The sequence below is a fragment of the Ptychodera flava genome, chromosome 3 (assembly GCF_041260155.1).
Source record: "Ptychodera flava strain L36383 chromosome 3, AS_Pfla_20210202, whole genome shotgun sequence".
NCBI classification, from domain to species: domain Eukaryota; kingdom Metazoa; phylum Hemichordata; class Enteropneusta; family Ptychoderidae; genus Ptychodera; species Ptychodera flava.
Genome location: NC_091930.1, coordinates 15,402,029 through 15,415,540, shown reverse-complemented (window position 1 = coordinate 15,415,540; position 13,512 = coordinate 15,402,029). Strand labels below are relative to the sequence as shown.

General features: G+C 38.0%; 1 long non-coding RNA gene across 2 annotated transcripts; it reads left to right on the top strand.

Annotated features, from left to right (window-relative positions):
* Positions 1-223: 223 nt before the first annotated feature.
* Positions 224-11,949, top strand: LOC139129614 (uncharacterized). Of its 2 annotated transcripts, none has more exons than XR_011551629.1 (3): positions 224-618; positions 8,296-8,415; positions 10,770-11,949. It is a non-coding gene; the product is annotated as an uncharacterized lncRNA (long non-coding RNA). The 2 variants fall into 2 exon arrangements; XR_011551628.1 differs by having other exon boundaries at positions 228-618; positions 8,302-8,415.
* Positions 11,950-13,512: the final 1,563 nt, after the last annotated feature.

Below are 13,512 nucleotides of genomic sequence, written 5' to 3'. Positions count from 1 at the left end.
TGGACTGCAGCCTGATGCTAGGGGGTCAATGTGTACAATGATGTACCTTTATCTGGCGAAACACGAAAATATGGTTCTGTTAGCAATATTTTTGTCTAACGAGAGCAAAAAAATAACATTTTCTTCAAGATTGAGTAAAAATGATAGTTATAATCAAATTCTTTGCAAAGTTCATTTCGTGAATATTTGAGCACTTAAGGAGTCATACACAGAAGATGCCATTGTTACGATAATGGGTGGCGTGGCGTCGCTCACATATATCTGTACATCGTACCATTCCTACCCCGTGATCGTGCCGTCAAGAATCTTCAGTTGTCGATATTTTAGCTTCTACTGACATGTCCCGTCGGTGTTTAGGAATGTCTGCTAAAGAGTCTACCCTTGAATTCCTGGACCATCTCGACGACTATGCGGTACGTTTGAATCTAGTGCCAGTGTGTCATCGACCCGCGGCACACAGTCCATGTAGCCGACAACCGTGTCATGCAGTTACGACATGGTCCGACAAGCGGCTAGACGAAACTCGCCAAAACGGAAGAGAGTACCTCTTTTCCGCACCAGCGACAGGTCGACACACACTTCAAGCCCTCGATCGTCGCTGAGTCGGCTCTATACCAGGTAAGCTTATGTATAGCTGCTGTCTTATTTTTAACCAGCCCAATTGTGTCTAACTTCAACTCTAAGATACGTCTACTCCTTCTTTTATAAACGTGTTCAGCAATGTCTGTATCCGGCAAAGTATTTAACGTTTGTTTTGTTTTAAATCATCGATATTCCTGATAATTTCAATGAACATCGAATTTCAAGGTCACTTTATGCTAAATGTGACTTTTAGTGGTACATGTATGCACCCCGGGATGACTGTTGATTCATGTCAGGGACCGGACAAAAATTAAGGGCGGGGGGGGGGGTTGGGTTGGTTGGTGTTTTTAAAGGCCTGTGTTGGCACCAGATTGTCTCAACAGAAAATTTACACACCAGATTACAATTTCAATGGAAAACAACAAGCTATCACCCCTCCATAGTCCTCTTACATACTAGAACAAAGGTAATTCCAGGGATCAGCAAAAGTGCCATTTTAAATCCATGGAAAATAATGACCCTTCAAAAAGTGTTAGCAAGAAAAAGATTATCCCTCCCGAATTTTGTATGACCAGTGAGTCACAGTCTGTATTAATGATCAGGCTTGACAATTCCTATCGCCTTATGCCCGGGACAAGTGAAATTTCCATTCGGGCAAGTCAAAAATAAAATCTGGTTGCCCGCCGGACAAGTTGTTTAAACAACTTCTGCCGCAATCAACGCGAACCTAAGTTGCGGTTTGTGTACGTGTCGCCCAATTTGTGTTGTCGTTCACACAAAATAAATGTCAATCACTGACTTATTTTAGATACAATTGTGACGTTCTTCTGGGATTCACTTGCCGACTCACACAATGTTGCAATTTTTTGATGATCAACTTGAAATTGTTTTATCGTCCAATTAAAAAAGTCGCTTAAAATTTGGCGTAAACAGTATTTCTTTGTTGAATGCTGACTGCTCCGCCCCAACAAATTAGGTAAAAGATTGCAAAACCTAATCACATTGCTTATCGGCGATCGACCCTGCAGTACTTCAAAATCATTTATGCGGCCTCACGAGGTAGATGAACATTGTAGGCAGATAGTTTGTGGAGTGATCGCTGTAAATATGAGTATTTTACGGTAATATTTCCACTAACGCAAACAAGGCATTGTGCATTTTCACGAGCCAGAGCGTAATTTCCGCTCCGCAGACCTACGCAAAAATCAAGCAAGGCTTTTGCCGTAAAGAGGTACGTAGTTTACGACGATGGGCATTGTGTAACTCTGAGAAACAACGTTGTGATGATTTACCATGGTGCCACGTGGGCCAGCGTGAGTGGGATCGTCTGAGAATTGACGACTCGATGTGATGAATAGAACGATGTTTCTGACAAAAGATCTAAACATAAGCGTTATGCTGAGGAAAAAGCCGTAGATGTTATCTCCCGAAATGGAAAGCACAGTGGCCTTGGTTGTAATATGACGGTTCCAAATGTTCTGTACGTCGTGTCTCAAATACCCACCATTGCCAAACCATGGAGGTAGGAAGAGACTACCTCCATGGCCAAATGTTTCCCGTTGAATCCATAAGGTCCCACGAGTTTAGTCAACCACATTTGGACTGTTTGGAGCATCGCAGATGAGATCGTGACGGGGACATTGATTGTGGAAATTTTGTGGGTCCCGCTGAGCCCGATACGGTTTCACTTGACAACACCCCGATCGCATGCACTCGCAATGCGTGAACCGAATGACGACGACCAGCGACAGACACTGACCAATCTTTTTACGATGACATTTATGCTTGCCAGACACGGGAAGCCGATGTATGATATGAACCTTCAAATTCAATGTTAGCCCTGCGTACAGGTCTGTGTGTTCCCTGGCTGTGCATGAAGGTTAATACAACCCTTTTCAGAATTAGAGCACGAAGCCACTGCAGTGAACTGCAATAAAACTGCTCACACTAATTAGTTTCAGCTGTAGCCAGCTGGCAAAGTCGACAACATTGTATGTCCCATGCAGACAGTTTGTCTGGGGAAGTTGAAATAAAAAAGATTTGTACATGGACCAGTGCATGGTAATGTACATTGTATCTTAATCTTGAACACAGGGTGCCAATCGTAAACTCTCATTTAGTTTACATCACTCGAGCCTCAGACAGTGCTAGTTTTGCCTTTGTACAAGCAGACTTTTGGTCTTTATCAAGTAGCCTTGTTCAACACCAAAGTGGCCACGGCTACAGCTGAAACTAATTAGTGTAAGCAGTTTTATTGCAGTTCACTGCAGTGGCTTCGCGCTCTAATTCTGAAAAGGTTGTAATAAGATTATGAAGTGTTGCTATACTTTTTTTTGAAATTGCAATAAGTTGAATATGTTGGTAGATTTTTGAATTCAATCCCACAAGTCTCCTAACTCTTTTCACTCAAATTTATGTATGTTCTATGGCTCAATGACAGAAAATAGAATATCAAGGGGCTGCCCCTTGATATTTTTTTATCTTTTTTTACTATAGAGGCATTATATCCATGTTGTCAATTTATTTCCTCTGTCACAATAATATTATTAATTTAGAAGGTTATAAATAGTGCAAAGTAACATGACATAGCATGTGAGTTAATGCCCACTAGCTGTAACTTGTGAAATTTGTTGACCTCAGAATATGTTCCCATTTGTCGTGGTTTTCTCTGAATTCTACCCTCTGAAGGGATATTGGCTTTTACTGCATTAGGAATATTCCTCTGAGAAACATTTAAACAGTAAACTCAAATTTTAACAGCCATTTTGATTATCGCCCCTTTTCAAAAATTGGTAATATTAACAAGGAGAGAGAACATACAATGTCACAGTTGAAAACATTCACCTCTAGGGTGAACATTCAATCTTGGATGTCAAAACAGGGGGGCAATCATGAATGTGGGCCCGTACTCCTGTCCCAAGGGGAACCCTTGAATTTTCGGTGGAAAATACTATAGTCTATCAATATGCGACCTAAATAAAGTAATCAATATATCGAATTTTATTAAAACCCTTTTCCTGCCAGACAGTATCACTTCCCCATCAGCCAAGTCAGTAAAAAATGGTATTGAGCCAAAACATGACATATTTTCACCCACTTGGCTTGAGTCCAAAAGAATCAAGTTTACAGTTTTGAACAGCTTTCAAATGTACAGTATTATGTTAAAATACACCATTTGAAATATGTTGTGTTTCATTAATTTTAACCATCTTGACCTGGTGGTGAAATATGGACTTGCCAGGAAAAGGGTTAAACATACGGGTAACTTGTATGTATTAGGAAATTTATGATCATTTGTTCTGACCAAAAGGTTTTGCTCTTGAAAATCAGAAAATGATGCTGTTCAAAACGAGCATAACTGACCTGCATGGATGCTTTCCTTGCAGTGTTCAACGTTTGTATGGACTGTGACATTGTAGACTCTTCAATTTGAGGGCATACCCAACATTTACATTCATCGGCAATGCCACATGCATACAGCTCCAATGCACTGTTGACTTTACATCAGTCCTTTCTACCCAAATTCCTTTGCAGCACCTTATATCCACCAAAATTTAATCAGCTGTGTACAGGTTTATATTTATGTCATAAAAGCATTTATCATTACTTTTTGCACAGAAACAGTGATTTGTTGAAGTTATCCATGAAAATAAATATCAAAATCAGGCAATATGGAGACCATTTTAGCCTCCACAAAGCATGCCGGGAGAAATGCCCAGATGATGATGTAAAGTTTTCGGGTTTTGGTGCATTGACTAGGGGGTCTGATCTAGGGAGTCTCATAAACAGCTTAGATATTATGCCTGCCTGTAAGTATTACAGATGTACTAATAATCGTGCGCGAGATTTCAATAAGGCATTCTGCATGATTCGAAACCTGAAGTGAAAACACCGCCTCTAAAAATACATGTTGCTGGTAAAGATTGGCACGACTTGAGTTTTCAAAATTGTAAGTACAGTGTGTGTTTTTATGTATGCAAAGACCGTTTCCAAGAATTTTTCCCGACATTTTTCCCAATGACTAGTTGTGAGGTTGTGGCTTTCAGATTTTAACCATTCTCAATTATTTTCCCAAGACTGCACAATTGACAGCAGAAAACGGCTGCTTGGATTTGCAATCTCTTCCTACTTCCATTGCGGTTTCTAATTACCGGTAACTCACGATTAGAGTTCAAAGTGAGTTGCGAGAACAGGAAAATTGTAGTGTGTAGTTTATGACTGTACTTTGAAATGATAACTTGAAATTTCATTTAGTGCCCTAGAACATGAAAGTGTGTTTGAAGTTTAATTTAGTGCCCCTCAGAACATGAAAGTGTGTATGCACAACTATTGTTTGTTGGATGAAGGACACTCCATTTAGAGTCAGGTTCAAAGTTATAAGGTTGAAGGCAAAGTGTGTCCATTGGGCAGTAGCTCAATACAAACACACAGTAGCAGCTTGAGCGGAGATACCCCTATTTGCATATTTATATTGGAATTTCGTTCAAATGGAAGTGATGAGGGCGCTGTTCTACTTGACCGTTAGTGTGATTTTTCCTGTTTTTTGGGGGCAATTTCAGCCCATTTTTCCCAACAAACGATGTCAGAGACGTTTCTATGGTCATATAAAGCAGTTAAGTTTGTGCCTATGAATTTTTATCAACTTCTACGGCTTACTTTTGGTGCTATGTGTGTATTGTCGATCTATGGCTCGCTAAAAATAGGCCTACTTTTGGGCTGCCGCAAGTACATGCACAGCTGATTCTTGTGAATATTTTTACATAGTTAGACAGTCTAATCATTATTGAAGCCCCCTAACTTAGTTTTATTCTTGTTCATGCCCTGCAAATCACTGCTTTGGCCTCGTAGGTCGCACACCGTCCCGCCATCAGAAGACAAGATGGCCGCTTAAAGTGAGGAACGTGTTGCACTCCGCTGACGCCTTGCTCACGTTTACAAATTGTTTAGGCCCAAAGATTGCACAATATCACATATTTTACTGTTGTCAATCCAACTTATGTTATATTTATATTTGATGCTTGGGTTACAATTTCGCGGTAGTCCTCGTAGGCATTGGCTACCAATATTCCATTGGGTAACCGGAGAGAAGTCGGGCAGTTGCGAACTCGGCCATCGCCAGCGCCGATGGTGCCGACCAACTCGGCCAGTGCAGTGGGACTCGGCCAGGAGAAGTCTGCCACTCGCAACAAAGCAATATGATTGCATACGCATTCTCTTCACAGTTGAATATGCCAAACAATTTTAACTTTTTACTACCATAGTTTTTGTTATTTTGTCGGTTTAATACTACCGGGTACTACGAACATTCAGAAAACAACTCAAAGTCGAAGAGCTCCCACGTCCACCCTGCAAAACATGTACGGTCTGCCTCCGTGTTTCTGCAGATCGCGTGCGTACCGTATTAAAGTTCAGGCAAACATTATGCCATTTCTTCAGTAAAATTCATGGCTTGATGACTCTTAACTACGTTGCTTCGCCATCTCCTATGACTTTTTAACGAACTTCAAGTGTAACTATGACGAAGACTGCAAAACTCGCTACCACGATCGCGATACACCGCCATCTTTAATTTTACCCAATGTGTTTATATCATACGTGCGTTGAACTGTGATCTGTGAAGTTTGCAAACATTACGCTCATCTTATGAATGACATTTAGATCGCTTTCGTATATAACTTAAGTGAGACTTCAAAAAAAGAAACACTAATATGGAGCATATATTCTAATAGGGTGCATACTGTACTGGCCGACTTCTCTTGTATTCGGTCATTGTCAACTGTCAGTGTCTGTCTGTTTGGAGTCGATGCAGGATGTGGTGGTCGGACATTCCCACGCCTGATTTTACTGACCCCTCAGCCTTTCAAGATAATAATATCATTGTAAGAGTGGATTTGAGTGACCGTGATTTGTCACAGTTTTCCTTTTCACTGGTAACGGGTAGTATATCACTGTTCAGTTACCATGTTTCAACTCGTCAATGTTGACTGAAGTCCGATAGCATAAAGGCGAGTTTCAGTGCCATAGCGTTGTACGCCGTACACGCGTACACTGGGCTGTACGATCGGCCTTGTACGGTAACACTAACGGCGCATACATGGCATCATGAAATCATGCCGCAAATATAGGCGCACTGTCAGAAATTCACGAAACTTGTCACAAGCGTTGTTCAATAGCAAGTGGTTTGACACAACAAGTATTATTTTTGTTCAAGACCTGTATCAGTGTGTTTCGGGTCACAGTCTAAAAATAGCACACAGCTGAGAGGTATAAACCATCATTGCAACGTACGAATTCAGTTGTCAATTATCATTAGTATTTATTTCTATCATGCATAGATACGATGAAATTACTCTCAAAAGTGTACATTACCTCATAGCATGTTCAATTTCGCATTAAATAATCATATTTGTGAGCTTTCGAGCCCATTTTCACGACCAAGTCGCTCGAACGACGTGTATTCCGACATATTGCTTGTTTACATTCAGAACGAGGCTCTGCAGCCTATTGAATTATGCAAATTTCTATACGTCCGCTCAAGCTGGTAGAGCAGACCCCTAGTGATACCCCTAACTTCCTCAACCAAACACGAAAACTTAACGTCATCTTAGGTCAAGCCTCTCTGAGGAATTCCGATAAGTGGCGCTTCCATATGGCGAAAATGGCATCATACACATCAATTAATAAAACATTAATTTCCAGGAGAATCATTAGCACATATCTCATCTCTTCATTATGAATGTTACAAAAATAATATACTTCAACTTTTAAAGGCAGGTTGATAATTTGGTGGGCTATCCCTTTAACATTTCACACTATGACTGAGGTGAGGTTATGACCTTTGAGGAGCCCAACTTCACTGCGCGAATGAATGAACTACATGCATTTGCGTGAACTCTGTGTGACCAAACCATTCAGAGAATGTTGCGTCCTGAGTGATGCATCAAACAGTGAAGTAAGGGCCATTCAATATCTTATAGCACGAATTGCACAATGCTCTGTGCAGTTTATGTGATGATTTCAGTGCAGATATGCACATTATCCAGGGTTTTTGCTCGTATGCACGGTGGGATTTAATGTTTGGGCAAATATTTAATCACATCGCAATCTTTATCTTGGCCAAAGTTGCATGTACAGTCCCAGTGGGTAGTTAATAATAAGTGTATACATCACCAAAATCAGTGCATTCTCACAAACTTATTTCGGCTTGAATATAAAATAAAAAAAAAAACAATGCTAGAAGATACAGCTAGTCGGGGCTTTAAGTGAACATGAGATTAATTCTAATCTTACCTAAACATGATATGTCATTTTATTTCGCATCATTTCAATTCATTTTTAACTTTCTAAATTATTTCTATTTATGCTGAAATAGAAATGTGGTGTTATTTTCAACATGCTATGATGCACATTTTGGATATTTATATGACCATCGATGTAAAAAAGAGTCAATTTTTCATCAATGGTCTGACAGTCTACAAGCTCTGAGATACTGCAGGAATGCATAGTGCATGTGAATCCAATTATGTTGAGCCTTTTCAGGCCATGAAAATGCTTGATATATTTCTGATTCAAATATGTGTCGATGGACTGTCAGATTAATATGGTTATTCATCGTCATTATCGTGACTTGAAATGTGATTCATCATCTGTGTTTGAGACAATTTGATTTTTCTCAGTAGGATTTTTAACTCTTTTTTTTTATATTTCTGCAAGTTGCAGGTCCCCTGGAGGTACATGTATTTATTAGGCGTTGAACAAATAGGGAAAGTGTAGTGCCCAAAGGAATGACAGTCACACAAAAAGGCATGCCAACAACTGGGAACAATATGAGAGGTATGTACTACAAAGTCTGCACTGATAAGTTTTTAGTCTAAAGTAATGAACTTTGAAGGGCAAGTTAACCAAAGCACCAGTGTTGGTGAATTATAGTACATGAACATGGTTAAGCAGAACCATCATGACACATGTACGACAATTTTACTTAGCTGAACTTTGATATTTGGTTATATTTGCAGGTCACCTAACAGCCATAAGCGACAAAATCTGCCTTTATAATCTTCTTTTGAAGATACAAATGTAATAGATAGTGATGCAGCTTAGCCCATGTCAAATTTTGAAATCACAATAAAAATATGAAAACCCTGGAAATTATTATAGAAGAGCATAGTGTTGAAACAACTTCAGGGGCTCTTCCATGAGTTCCAAAACACAAATGTACATGACATACAATAATTGCATAGTCAAACCAAGGAAATGTTCTTTTTAACACTGTCTCCCGACACTGGCCAAAATACTTGAATGAATCCATGAAGTGTAATTTATGAACCTTGTCTGGGAAACAAAACTTTGAAACAATATCACAAGACAAACTGAGGTTGCAGAGTCTGTTGCAAATTGTGTAATGAAAGATGAAACAAGCTTCTGTTCTGATAACATGTTCCAGACATGCTCAAAAACCATATTTTATCTTTTACTAAAATTGAACGAAACTTTTTTCCGAACAACATACAGTGTGCAAGAAAACCATTGCTTTTTTCAAAAATTGTAGCATAATATATATTTTTGCGCAATTGTACTGTCCCAAATACACAAACATGACCCCCAACAGATCACTAGCATGTGATTTCCAAACATTTAACAAATTCACCGCTCTCCCCTGTAATGAATCTAGCAAGAGTATGTTATTGTTATTCAATCACCGTAATTCAAATGACATAATCCAGCGGGGACTCCATGTATGTCATCAGTGATGACTTCTAGATCAAGTACCGAAAGATTAACTTTTAATCCATACTATTACTGGCACACATACACAGTCACTTCAATCTTTGATCTGGGTGATTCCCCAGCATAACATGCCCTTTTTAGTTCAATATATGTATATGTTACAAGGCTCTGTAGGTCAAGGCTGCATGATACAAAAATATTTCTATCTTCAATATTCCATCCTAAATTGACAGATGTAATATTCTAAACCTATAGATCCTACTGTATTAGTTCTCGGCCAACGTACAAAGACTTGTCCATTTGCTAAAGCGCATTATTGACCATTCGCTAAAGCGCATAATTGATGACATGTTTTGCAAAATTATTATTGGAAGCACGACCATACTCCATGTGTCTGGGAGGTACAATGATTTTACAGTCTCTCTTAACAAAAACAGGAATATTTAGTCAATAACATAGGCAATGAATCAGTGAAAAAACATTTTGGTCTTCATATTTGTATATTTAGGCATAAACATGTCAGTTTGATGTACAACAGTACATAGATGACCAGTTTATTCAATAAGGGAGCATTCAGTTATTACAGCCGGGGGTAAGCCAGCACAATTTGAAGGGGGATGCGGTTCACCTTAAATTAAAATTGCAAAGGGGAGGTCATGTATTTTTCAAACAGCATTGGGGTCAGTCAATTTTTTATTATAAGTAGTTGTCCTGTTAAAAAGAAGTTTTAGTGTTCAAAAATATTCTGGGAGATAAAATGATTCGCATGATTTCACTCTTGGTAGTCATTTAACTGTAAATCTAAACAAAGTATAATTATCTGTCACATGAACATCTTGCTGTTGAAACTCTGAGACTTGTCTTATTGTAAATCGAGCTCATGGAGGGCAATGAACAATTTCTATTACTTACGTATTAGAGATATAGCAACTTTTGTCAGGGAAATATTTAAGTGACCTGTAGACCACTAGTACCATGAAAAGTGAAATAGGTTTAGTTGAAATTCAAATATCAAAAGTGTTGTCCACATCTGAACCTTCAAACACCGTAATTTAATCAAATACATTTGTATCAATTGTCAAACACCTCAGAAAGCATCGATTGTGTTAAGACTAAAAGATTCCGTCGTGTGCGGGCGCTCCGGCGCACTGCGACCTGCGACCCTTTACCAGGTAGGTCGCAATGCACCGGAACGCTCGCATGCAACGGAATCTTTCAGTCTAATTGTGTTTGTGAATTATTCATAGTTTTCTCATAGACTCCAATGTATAGTGAATCAACATTTCAGTGAAATTCAGAAATCAAATTTCTTGCATACATATCAACTTTTAACCATTCTTGTCTAGTGAAGTACTTTAAAATGAATCATCAAATGTCTATAAATACACGGATTTAAACAAAACAAACAAAATTGATGATGTACAGTCCTGATGATTTATTCTGTGTATCATTATTTTCAGGAACTGAAATACATACAATCTGGGCTATCCAAGGACTAGCATCAAGCTGAAGACATTTTGATAGTTGTGTGTGTTTCTTCTGAGGATAGCGAACATGACAGAAGTTGCAACGGTGGTGCCTTTATTCGGAGACTCTTGCCATGGGATAGAGAAAGAAGTGAAACTGCATATGGAAAAACACATGCATCAAAGGAAATGCATATTGAGGCTACCTTGCATTTAGGGCCTGGTATCAATCAGATCAGAGCCTGACAGACACATGACAATACCAGCAGCATTGACAACTCAATACAGGACAATGTTTAATGTACATGTATAAGCATATTTTATACATTTTCTTGATTCTGCCAAAGGCTTAGTGATGTATTTTTAGTTTCGAACAAAGACCACTCAACTTTTGAATTTTGTTAACCAGACAGAGGCTGTACTCATGAAAGTCCAACTGGGAACACTTTCCATATGTTATTACACCAACTGAGTTATAATCAGTGATTTAAGCTGAATACCCAAAGCTGTACATGTGTGAATATGTGGACTGTACTCGACCGATTACTGGCTGAGTTAAAAGACCAATAATTCTGTCTTAGTCTCTTCAGTGGCCATATTTGATATTTCATGAACAATGTGTTAAAAATGAGGTGCATCTTTGCAAACAAATTTTACAGATTAAGTACACCAACTTACAACTACAATTATTTTTGGCAACACTGTAGCTTTATGTACATGCAATGTGCTTGAATCTTAGCTCGAGTCTAGGTTGTAATCAAAATATTTGTATGGCAATTTTCAATGATATGGCAGAACTCATTATCATGTGTGATCTGTAATAGATACTAGCAATGCAACACAAAACATAGCTAAATGTGGAGTCTCTTTTCTACTTAGACATCAAAACACCCGGTACATCCAATTTTATTTTAAATCTTAGAGAACAATAGATTTATTATTTATTTGTTATAACTAAAGCCATAATTGCTGTGTAAAGTGAGTCAAGTTAAATCAGTTCTCAGATACTTGGTTGACACTTCAATATTGCATCTGAGAAAAAAACAATAAGTGTATTTTTTGTTTTTCACATGAAGTATATTGTATTTTTGAGGAAGTTTTGAGGAATTTATTCTGTATTTTTTGTCCCATGTGATTTCCTATTTAACTATTTTAAATAAACAATTAAAACCGATACCTCTTCTATGATCTTGCTTTGGTAGATATGTGTGTATGTTAGATGGGTTAAATGTGCAAAGTAGTTAATACAACAATGATATTAATGTAGTTAATGAGTGCAGAACTACAGTACAATAGGTGCAAAAACAGAACAATCAGGTTCATATTTGGACCTACAAGATCCAAATTACAGAAGATTGAATATGTTTCTTTATGTTGTGCATAAAGATGTATCAGGTTGATGCATAAATGTGAATCTTTATGCATCTGTAATGTCCTGCATAAAGGTGATTAAATTTAGTCAGCCACTAAACGCTTTTATGCACAAGCATAAAGGTGCATAAAGTTCCATCTTTATGCTGCATAAAAATGATTACAGATTATCTTTATGCAACTTTATGTCACCTTTATGCTGCGCATAAATCTAGATTTTCATCTTGTCAGTAAATATAATAATTGTAATTGTAAAATGGGCAGTGTATAAGTATAATACCTACAAGTATTCTTTTCCATCCACAATAGTGTCAAAAATGAACTTTTTACAGAGAGCTGGAGCGCAAAACGTCAAGGTTTTTAATACGTGATGTGTTACGGATACGCCTCTGGGACAGATATTCAGACTCTCAAACTTTTCCAATACTTTTCTGATCTATCATTTGTGTCGACTCATTTTGAAGCCCTTAGTCTATTGAAAATACAAAATTAATTTTTCTCCATTGAGTAAACGTAGGGATGGCGACAATTTTTAATTTAAATTTTATCGGTACATTTAATTCGCTGCCTGAGTACCAAAATTTACACGCTTTCCCCCATATTTTTATTCTTGGTTTTGAAAGAGAATGCTTGAAAGATTCATTGAGGAAAATTTTAGCAACAGTTTAAATCTTTCACTTTTGAGATGCATGCTACCTAAGTTGCATAATTTATTTCATACATGGTACGTTAAAATTTGTATGTTACTTCTTTGATCTGAAACAAAGATATTATCACATAAACATGTAAATAAAAAAAACAACTTTGGTGAATGCAATGTAGAAGTTAAATCGCCACTATTTTTTTCAGGTCTCGATGAAGTGGAATTGCTGTGACATCATGAACATTGTTGTGATCTACATGCCTCCTCACGCTTTTCCCATGTACTTTTTAAAATTTGGGACGACTAAGATCATCGTTATTTTTAACTCCGTCCCGCGATCCAGTTCGGAAAGAAATGTCCTAACAACATAAGTTGAAGATGAAAATTGTTTGCCGCCAATTAGCAAAACTCTTGAAAACAGCTGAAACCTTCCAAAGTCGCTCATTACGCCCGAGACTTTGTTCATGTAGCCTGTTGACCAAGAACATTATCTTTCTCGACAGCTAATGATGAGAGAAAATTGCCCGCCTGGCCAATTTACTGCTAGTTGATGGAAAATGTACATCCGCCGAAAAAAAATTTATCACGAAGAGCTTCTGCAGGAAAAGATTTGCTGTTTGCTCCTGATAGACACTTCAGGAGAAATCAGTCCCCTACATACCCCTGATGTATTTTACCTTAAACAGACATTTAAATGCAGAAAACATTATGTTTTAATTCATT